Raw genomic sequence first — 11,276 nt, 5'->3', positions numbered from 1 at the left:
ATGTCTAGAGGAGCTAACTTTTTCATCAATAAAGAATGAACATTTTCCAGATAGCATTTGTATGTTGAAACATCTTAAAATTCTCCGGTTGGAACGATGTTCACTTCTTGAGCAGTTGCCCAAGTATGTTAACAGATTGGAGTGTTTAGAGGAGTTGCACATAACAAATTGTATATCGTTACGAGATATTCCAAGAAGCATCTGTGAGATGAAACATCTAAAACGTTTCCATCTCCCATATTGTATTCTAGTTGAAAAATTACCTGAGGAAATAAGACATTTAAAATGTCTAAAAGAGTTAAATGTAAAAGGTACATGCATAAGCCATCTTCCGTGGAGTATTTTTAAACTGAAAGGTCTGATTATTATTGGGTCAAGGCAGCAGCTTGAGTCGTATGGTTTTACATTCGTGATGAAAAACTGGAAATACACGACCTTCTGTTACATATAGCTTTGGATTATTGGATATAACAGGTACTTTCTCATTTTTTTTGGGTACTTTTGATTTGAGTTTTGAAATTGACATGGTGATAACTAATTGTTTTTTTTTGTGAAGAATGCATGTGTGTTAAAATTTTAAAGAAAACTGCATCCAGAGCAAAAGCCAATCATGGATACAGTACTATTGATTGACAGAAGGCATGTTGATTTGTAAAACAAAAGAATAATACATAATTTTCATTTATTTGGAATCTGTTTTGGATCAAGTAACCTGCAAATCGTGAAATGCTTGTGTTTTTTTAATTATTCTTCTAGTTGCATGTAAGAAAAGAAATATGTTAGTCAATAACTCGATAAGAAGGTGTCAGAAACAGAGATATACACACGAACAAAGCAATAGCGACAAAATGGTTATGAAAACTTTATAAGAAAATTTAAACCCAAGCCAAAAATACCACTAGACCCTAGAAGAGCTCATACAAACTATGAGCTCTTCAACAATATGAATAATCAACTAATCTATCCAAACAGTAGATTTTAACAAACACGCAATGAATTGTAACAGACAAAAACAAAACAAAACACATGTGACAGTCTAAGGGGGTGTTTGGGATTGCTTATTTTCACCAACTTATAACAAGTGGGATCACGTTGTAACAGCTATCGAAGAGTCAAAGGATCTCTCTACCATGTCGTTTGATCAACTCATGGGCTCGTTACAGTCCCATGAAGCACGTGTCAATCGAAGCGGGACAATTGTTGAAGAAGAAAGAGTCCTACAGGCTAAAGAAGTGGTCGGGTCAGGCTATCTCAGGGGAAGAGGGCGATCAGGATTTCGTGGACGTGGCAGAGGCCGAGGTAGTCGACTTAATGGTCGAGGTAAGAGTGAGGTTCAATGTTTTAATTGTAATCGGATGGGTCACGTTCGTGCGGATTGTTGGTTTGAACCCCAAGTGAATGCGGCTGTTGAACAAGACGATGAAGAAGATGAGTGTCATTTGTTTATGGCGGTTAGTGAAGACACTTCGGCTCCTAGTGTTTGGTTTGTGGACAGCGGGTGCTCCAATCATATGACCGGGCAACGATCATTGTTCAAACGGTTGGATGAAATGAAGAAAGTGCAGGTTAAGATGGGGACTGGTAAGAGCATTCAGGTCGAAGGAAAAGGTGTGGTAGGACTGGTGACTCCCAATGGAGAGTCAAAAGTGTTGCATGATGTTCAATATGCTCCTGCACTTGGCTATAACTTGCTGAGTGTTGGGCAACTCATGAACACTGGGTACTCTCTCTTGTTTGATGATAATGCATGCGTGATCACACACAAACGTACCAATACAGTTGCCTATCGCGTTGATATGTCCTCTAACAAAGTGTTTCAGCTGAAGTTTGGCTCTAATTCATGCTCTCAAACTGGTTTTGTTGCTAATACGGATGAGTCAAATTTGTGGCACCGCCGCTATGGTCATCTACATGAAGAAAGCCTTCAGCTTCTGAGCAATAAAGGGTTGGTTCGTGGGATGTCTCAGATTGGCCAAGTAACAGATTGCGAAGGGTGTGTACTTGGAAAGGCAACACGAAAACCATTTCCTCATAGCCTTTGGAGGACCACACATCCTTTGCAGCTTGTTCATGCTGATTTAGTTGGAGCAATGCCAACTACTTCCCTGGGAGGTAACAAGTATTTTTTTCTATTGACTGATGACTATACACGTATGCTTTGGGTGTATTTTCTAAAAGAAAAATCAGAGGCCTTTGAGTACTTTAAACGATTTAAAGTGAAAGTTGAGAAGGAAAGTGGAAGGCAGATTGTTAATCTGCGTACTGATCGTGGGGGAGAGTTTTTATCTAATGAGTTTATTGATTATTGTCAAGTTCATGGAATCAATCGTGATCTAACGGCTCCCTATACACCGGAGCAAAATGGGGTAGCGGAGAGAAAGAACCGTACAGTGGGGGAGATGGCTAATTGTATGTTACAGGAGAAAGGTCTATCAAAGGTGTTTTGGGGTGAAGCAATCGCTACTGCAGTGTACGTGATCACCTTATGTCCAACGACAACCTTAAACAATGCCACTCCTTATGAAGTGTGGTATGGTCGCAAACCATCAGTAAGTCATCTTCGTGTCTTCGGTTGTATTGCTTATGCCTTAAAACCTGCTCAGTTAAGGAAGAAATTTGATGCAAAATCTGATAAATGTATTTTTATTGGATACTCTCCTAACTCAAAGGCTTACAGGCTTTATGACCCTATTAAAAAACGAGTTGTTATTAGTAGAGATGTTGTTTTTAACGAACAAGGCAGGTGGACGAGTAAAGACACTAATGATAATCCTCGTGAAGTTTTTGTTCCGGGTGGTGTATGGCCAAATGATGGGGATTGTTTTGCTCCCTCAAGTTCAGGTCCAGGGTCCAACCAAAGCTCGAGCTACGGGTCTAAAACAAGTTCTGGTTCTGGTTTATCTTCTAGTCCAGACTCAGGTTCAAGTCCAGTTACACCACCACACTCAAGTGAACAAGTATCTTCCAACACAAGTGGTTCAAGTGTGAGTAGTGACTCTGCTCACAGAGTACGTTCTCTTGATGTCATTTATGAAGCCACCTCTCCTATGTCCGAGAATGATGAGGCATGTCAATTTGCCTTGTCATCCTTGGAACCGACTTCATATATTGGCGCCTTGGAAGTTGAAGAATGGAAGTTAGCTATGGAAGATGAGCTAGCATCATTAGAGAAACATCACGCATGGACCTTGACCGATCTTCCTAAGAGCAAGAAGCCAATTGGTTTGAAATGGGTTTTCAAACTAAAAATGCAGGCTGATGGTCAGGTACAAAAGTATAAGGCCCGTTTAGTTGCCAAAGGGTACTCACAAAAGAAAGCGGGGTTGATTATGAAGAAACGTTTTCGCCCGTGGCACGGTTCGAAACTATTCGTATTGTCTTAGCATTGGCGGCTCAAAAAGGGTAGACTGCATATCAGTTTGATGTGAAATCCGCATTTTTAAACGGAGTTCTCAAAGAAGATGTCTATGTAATGCAACCACCAGGGTTCGAAATTAAAGGAAAGGAAGAAAAGGTGTTCAAGCTCCATAAGGCATTGTATGGACTGAAACAAGCTCCACGAGCTTGGTACAGTCGGATTGATGGGTATTTGGTGCAACATGGTTATAAACGGAGTCAAAATGAGCCAACCTTATATGTGAAGCGAGGTACTGGAGCTGATTTTATTATTGTATGCGTTTATGTTGATGATATTGTGTACACTAGTTCATCAACTAAACTACTGTGTGAATTTAAAGAAAAGATGATCAAAGAATTTGAAATGACTGATATTGGGAAGCTGAGCTATTTCCTTGGGTTGGAATTTCACCAAGGAAAAGATGGTACTTTTTTGTCACAAAAAAAGTATGCTAAAGATTTGCTTATGAGGTTTGGGATGGCTGGTTGTAAGGTTGCTGCAACACCAATGAACACTGCTGAGAAGTATCAATCTGATGATGGTGGGGAGCCGGCTGATGCCTATAAATTCAGAAGCGTAGTAGGAGGTTTGATTTATTTAACACATACACGTCCCGATATTGCTTTTGCTGTAAGTGTTATTTCTCGCTTTATGCACAAACCTTCAGTGTATCATTTTGGAGCTGCAAAACGAGTATTACGGTATGTTGCTGGTACTATAGGGTATGGATTATGGTATGGTAAAACAGAAAATCTGCAGCTAACAGGTTATACGGATAGTGATTGGGCAAGCTCGGTTGATGATAGAAAGAGTACTTCTGGTAACATGTTCACGTTTGGAACTGGGGCTATTTCGTGGAGCTCTAAAAAGCAAGATGTGGTGGCACTTTCAACCACATAGGCTAAGTATATTGCAGCAAGTGCAGGAGCATGTCAAGCCTCATGGGTTAGAAAACTGTTAAGGGAATTGTTTCAAGAGCAGAATGAGGCTACACCAATTTTTTGTGATAATGTGTCTGCAGTGTTCCTGTCAAAGAATCAAGCATATCATGCAAGAAGCAAGCATATTGATATCAGGTTTCATTTCATTCGAAGTTTGGTAGAAAGCAAACAGATTGAATTGAAGTCATGCTACACACAAGAACAGGTGGCTGATGTGTTCACTAAAGCGCTGGGGCTGGAACAATTCGTTTACTTTCGTGAAAGGCTTGGAGTTGTGACACTTTGAATTATGGGGGAGTGTTGAAAAATAATTAAAATGTGTCACGTGTCTTTATTATTATTTTCATATTATGGTGTTTTAATTAGTTTGTTATGCTAAGTCATGTAATGCTATTCTTTAGGGATAGCTTAGAATAAATCAGTAGGTTATGGAGTCCTGGTTTAGTGGGTTGTTTAGATCATGTGATCATGTGATAGTTGTTGAGTCGTGGGTCTTTGTTTGGATGCCATTTAAGCAGTGCTTTTGTTATTGAATGATTATTGAGTTTTCTAAATGTCTCCGCATATCATTAACATAATTTCCATTGACTTTTTAATTAACTTTGACCAAAAAGTCAAGCATATGAATTTTAAAAGATACCCAGATTTCCAATTTTGACCAATTTTGCATGATTCTAGAATCAAATACCCAAATCATGTTCAAAATGCGCATTCTAAACCATAAAGGAAATATGAAACTCACCTTCGCCATACAATTGAGATGAATCTTTCTTCGACCTAGCAACGCTTCCCTCTCGTCGGCTGTACATGTTTGAAGAACCAACAAAAACATTGAAATCAACCCTGTGGGTCTCAAATAGGAAATATAAATAAAAAGTTGAATATATGCACATAACAAAAGGAATACTCACCAATAAATAATCACTACCCGATAATTTTTTCAATCAAGACTCCTCGAGCTGCAGAATCAGCATATTCCAAACACCTCTTGATTGCATTTGATCCAAATTTATGCTGGCTTAGTTGAACAGCATGGCCCGCCAACTTGTGTGCAATTTGGTTTTTGGATTCTTTCCTCGGGGTTTCCTCTCTTTAACACATGCTGCAAGTGGAATAAGCGTTAACACATCAGATACATTATGCAGAATAGGGCTGTTCGAAAAGCCCAAGGCTTCACTTGAAATTGGCTTGCTTGTAAACCAGTCGAGCCCGAGCATAGGTAAGCTCAAGCCCATTGGCTCGCTTGTGAAGTCTCGCTTAGCTTGCTCGTTGGCGTGCTTTAAAAATTTGAGTAAACAGGGGCGGATGTATATCACAATTAGGGGTAATTATTAAATAATTTTTTTTGTCGGTAGTGTAAACGTTTTTCCTTTTGATCGGTTTTCGTATTTCGCTATCCCTGAAAAAATTACGTTACCCCTATTTGTGTAAAGCCCAACCAATTTAAAAAAGTTCAAATAAAAGCCTAAACAAAGTTTATATCCAAAGCAAATAAAACCATCAACCTTTTTCTCTTTTGTTTGAACGAGAAATTTTAGACAGAATCAAGCTCAACAAAATCATTATTTTTTTAAGCTTCAAATCAAATAAAGTCCAAACAAAGTTTATAGCCAAAGCAAATAGAAACCATTAACCTTTTTTTTCTTTGGTTTGAATGAAAAACATCAAACAGAAACAAGCTCAACAAAATCATCATGTTGAGGTTGAAGTTTTTAATACGCAAATTCAAGAACTTGGAAATAGACTCAGTGAGGTCTCAAATTCCAGCATCTTGAGCAAGCAGAGCATCATCATCATCAATTCAGTAGCAGAGTGATTAAATGAAATCAATAGACAAGGAAAGCTAAATTGACCTGAGACATGAAGAAATTCAGCTCTGATCCGCTTCATACCCCACCACCTAAATCGCAGATCAGGGGTTTTGAGTTTCCTCATACTCAGAACTCGATTCATTTGAAGATGAAGTCGGAGACAGAGAGATAAAGAGTGTTGGTGGTGGTCACCGGCGATGGTGGTAAATGGTACTGGCGATGTGGTGGTGATCATGGCTAGATGGTGACCAGCTGTATATGTAATGGCAAGAAAGAGAGAGAGAGAGAGAAGAAAAGCTTTTGAACAACCAAACAACAATATTGGTTACACTTACACAAGCATCACCGTAGAAGACACATGGCACATCTTACTACAATGGATCTACACAGTCATTTTTTTTTCTAGAGTATCCATCTATACTCTTATATTATTGATCATTCTCCATTTATATAACGTCACATAACTAAAGTATTTAATAATTACTAATTAGTTTTAATGTCATTTTAATATATAAATCTCAAACACGCGCCAGTTGTAGATGGTCGTAGTAACTAGTAACAACCCCAAAGGCTCAGCAAACGCTAGCAGCTTTATTGACCCAATTGTAGACGGCCTCCGTGACAATCCCAAAGGCTTAGAAAACACTAACTACTTTGAACCCCCAGTTGGAGACGGCCTCAGTGACAACCCTAAAGGCTTAGAAAACGCTAACTACTTTGAACCCCCATTTGGAGACGGCATCAGTGACAACCCCAAAGGCTCACCAAACGCTAACGGCATGGTAATACATGATGGCCTTAGTGACAACCCCAAAGGCTCACCAAACGCTTACAGCTTTAGACCCCCAGTTGTAGACAGCCTCGGTGACAACCCCAAAGACCCAGCAGATATATGATAATAATGGTCGCTGAAGAATGAAGTAGTATCGTTATCTTGATCAGTAGAATTAAGATGGAACTGAATGTAATAATAACGGTCGCTTGTTGGCTTGAGATGTTTAGAGACCCTAATTATAATAAAACACTTCAGTTCCACTATCAAATGAATTCAGTTGGTCATGATGATCTTCAATCATTTATTTGTCTTTTATTTTTTTTTAATGAGTTAGGAAGCTGGAAAACCATTTGCAAGTCAAAGTGATAATTAATATGGATGGATTAGCGAGATAATCATCCCGAGCGATCTCTAAGACATTTTTACATCGACCATATAAAAGTTTGAAACCGATCCCATGAATTACTGTTGCACACCAAAATAACTAGAAATATAACAATTAACCATACATATAGTAACAAAGTTTCAAAAACAAAGTTAAATTTAATATAAATAACGAGATTATAAGTTACTTAAAAATTTATTATTAAATCACACATTCCGGCTCGGCTTCAAACAGTTGGTTTTCGGTACAAACATAAACCAAAGTCCATTTGTTATGGTTTAAAACTTTGAAAGCCGACCAACCGACCCAATGAACGATTTAACAGTTTGAAACCGAACAATGAGCATCCCTAATTAATTCATACTAACACATGAGGACAAAAGGCTCAAAAATTAGATTCTAACGAGTTCTATATAACTGCTACATAGTCATTAATTAATAGGTAAAAAAAAATTACTAAGGTGAACCTACTAATTCTAACCTATTGAAATTAACGGACTATATAATGATTCTAACGAGTTCTATACAAGTTGGATCCCTTTTTAGCTTTTACAACCCTTCAATAGTTTAGAACAATCGTGAAGCTGTTGAGCTCATATAAATCATCTCGCCTGCCATTCGTCGTGATCGGAATACTTTCCGACTACTTCCAGTAGCTTCTCTCTGCCATCATCACTCATCAGTCCTCTCTTCATATTCCTAATCAGAAATTTATCATCCCAACTCTTGTAGCAAAATTATTTACGTAGATAAAGCGGGAACTGATTTATATGGACAAACTGCAAATAATAATGTTCGAGAAAACGTTAATCATCCTGTTATTGAACCAGAGTCCGCAGTTGTTTATCAAGACAAACGAATGACACCTTAAGTAATCACTAAACCAATTAAAGTTAACTCAGCTCCAGCTCTAGATCTGAAAATTTATAGGAGAACCTGATGAAGGACGAGTGCTTTCACAGCAAGCTGAGGCGATCGAAGACGACGAGTAGTTGAGACTCAGGCAACAGAGAAGGTCGTTGATAATGAGGAGTTTGAAAGGATTGAAGGGTTTGCTGCTAGGCAAATTAGGCTTCATCATGAGGAAAAACATGCAATTGTTGCTCATAATTGAATGAATAATAATGTTGTACAATCTAGGTTTTTAATTTAACATCCAACCAACTTTTATACGCGTTGTATAGGTTACATCAAGAATGCCTTTTGATTATACGCCGCTTATAACTCTATAAGACTCTATAAGACGTCTATAAATACTTTTGGTTAAAGCTGGTGATGCTTTGGAAATTAAATCTCTATACGAAGCATAACTCAAACACGATTTTTCAAAAACATTATTAAATATTACGTTAACTAGTCAAGTTATAAATACGCTGATTGATCAAGTACAGATGTAATTCAAACACTGTTTTTCAAAAAAAAAAATTACAGCATTGTTATAAATTTATTAAATATTACGCTAAGTAATCGAGTTATAAAGACGTTAATTAATCAAGTTCGAGGCATATCAAACACCCAGAAATACTCTGTGTTGGAACCGCAGTTTGATCCGTTCCAGATCTTTCGCAAACCCAAGTGGTTAAAATGAAAAACAAGAACAAAAATTGTACGGAAGCAAAACTCTTTTGTTTTGTGGGGTTGTTCCACGAAACAGAGGAAGACTCTTAAAGGCATAATCTTAAAGAACCCCTTTTGAATGCTCGTGTGTCTATAGGTGAAATTGCATCAACTTACGAAAATGCGAGTTTCTTTAGCCTGCTGACATTTTCTTTGGATGAATCTTGTCATTGCAAAAGGCAACAAAAAAGCATTAGACCTTGAAGATGTCCCTCTACTTGCAAATATAGATAGTGTTAAAGAAGTTTATCATGTTTTGTTAAACAAAGTAGAGGCTTTAAGCAATGGGAGTAATCAAAGCACTTCATTCTGTCTCACGAAAACCTTGTACATCGTTTGGAAAGAAGTTGTTGTGACATGACTACTCGCTTTAGTATCTTCGTTGACTAGTTTTGTCGGCCCTTACCTCATATATAGAAGAATTTGTTCAATACTTAAACGGACAACGTGATTACAAAAACCAAGGTTTTGTTTTGGTGGCTGCATTCCTTGTTTCCAAGGTTATAGGGTGTTTCACATGACATTGGTACTTCAAGCTAGAATGAGAGCGCAGTCTGCAATTGTTGCCATGATTTACCAAAAGGGTTTTATCATCTCCGGCCAGTCAAAGCAAGGGAACTCAAGTGGCGAAATCATCAGCTTCATGGCTGTTGATGCAGGAAGAATAGATGAATATGCTTGGTATATGCATGATTTTTGGCTAGTTCTTATTCAAGTTGGGGTCGCGTTATGGCTTCTATATAAAAACTTAGGACTAGCCTTCATTGCTTCATTAATCGCCACAATTGTTGTGTTGTTGGCCAATCTTCCACTCGGGAGCATACAAGAAAAGCTTCAAGATGAGTTGTTGAAATCCAAAGATAAACGGATGAAGTCAACATCTGAAATCTTGAGAAACATGAGGATTCTTAAACTTCAAGGTTGGGAAATGAAGTTTTTGCCAAAAAAATATCAAACTTAGAGAGGAAGAACAAAGTGCATTGAAGAAGTACATGTATACTTTATCCATGACTTCTTTTATCTTGTGGGGTGCTCTGATTGTTGTTGTCGTGGCCACTTTTGCAACATGTTTGTTTGTTGGAAAAGTGACCACCACAGCAACAGTTGGAGCAACCCAGAAAATAAAAAGATGACATTGATATAGTATACATGTACTGCTTCAATGCACTTTGTTCTTCCTCTCTAAGTTTGATAATTTTTGGCAAAAACTTCATTTCCCAACCTTGAAGTTTAAGAATCCTCATGTTTCTCGAGATTTCAGATGTTTACTTCATCCGTTTATCTTTGGATTTCAATAACTCATCTTGAAAGTTCTTCGATATTTCCGAGTGGAATATTGGCGAGCAACACAAGAACTGTAGCGATTAACGAAGCAATGACGGCTAGTCCTAAGTTTTTATACAAAAGCCATAACGCGACCCCAACTTGCACAAAAAGTAGCCAATAATCATGAATGTACTAAGCGTAATCACCTACTCTTTCTGCATCAACTACCATGAAGCTGATGATTTCACCACTCGAGTTTCAGAGCTTTGACTGAGCGGAGATAGTTGGGCCCTTTTGGTAAATCATAACAACAATGGCGGACCACTCTCTAATTCCAGCATGTTGGAGCTTGAAGTATCAATGTCTTTGTGTGAAACACAGTATAATCTTGGAAACAAGAAATGCAGCCACCAAAACAAAACCTTGGTTCATGTAATCTCGGTGTGGGTTTAAGTATTCAACAAATGCCTCAATAAGGTAAGGGCCGACAAAAGTAGACAATGAAGATGTTAAAGCAAGTAATCCTGTGATTACGACTTCTTTCCACACTATGTACAATAAGGCTTTGGTGAGACGGAATGAAGTGATTTCATTAATCCCATTTCTTAAAAAGACTACTTTGTTTAACAAAACAGGATACACGTGTCTCGCACTATCAGTATTCACGAGTTGGGGGAGGTCCTCAAGGTCTAATGTTTTTTTTGTTGCCTTTTGCAATTACAGAACTCATCCAAGAATATGTCAGCAAGCTAAAGAAACTTGCATTTTCATAAGTTGATGCAATTTCACCTCTAGAGACACCGGAATTCAAAAGGGGTTCTTCAAGATTTTGATTTTGGGAGTCTTCCTCCTTTTTATAGGATAGCCCCACGAAACACAGAAACAAACCCATGATACTAGACACAGAATCAGAGACAAAGAACAAAGAGATCGAACCAAGGGTTCTTTTGTAGTAAGCATAGTCTACCACAAGGGAATAACAAGAAACCGTAAAGGTAAACACCCACCACACCCTTAGGACAGACGGGATTTTTTCTAGATTCTGTCAACGAATTCCGAACAAGTGTGTGCAAATAAACGTAAA

The 11,276-nt window shown here is 38.1% G+C and overlaps 1 pseudogene; it reads left to right on the top strand.

Moving 5' to 3' along the window:
• Positions 1-9,443: 9,443 nt before the first annotated feature.
• Positions 9,444-9,887, top strand: LOC143585524 (ABC transporter C family member 3 pseudogene; annotated as a pseudogene).
• The last annotated feature ends 1,389 nt before the right edge of the window (positions 9,888-11,276 follow it).

Source organism: Bidens hawaiensis, unplaced genomic scaffold (assembly GCF_021521415.1).
Source record: "Bidens hawaiensis isolate Kalapana, Puna unplaced genomic scaffold, B.hawaiensis_p1.1 tig00033876_1, whole genome shotgun sequence".
NCBI classification, from domain to species: Eukaryota; Viridiplantae; Streptophyta; class Magnoliopsida; order Asterales; family Asteraceae; genus Bidens; species Bidens hawaiensis.
Note: the sequence above shows the minus strand (reverse complement) of the source record. Positions and strands in the feature narration are given on the sequence as shown.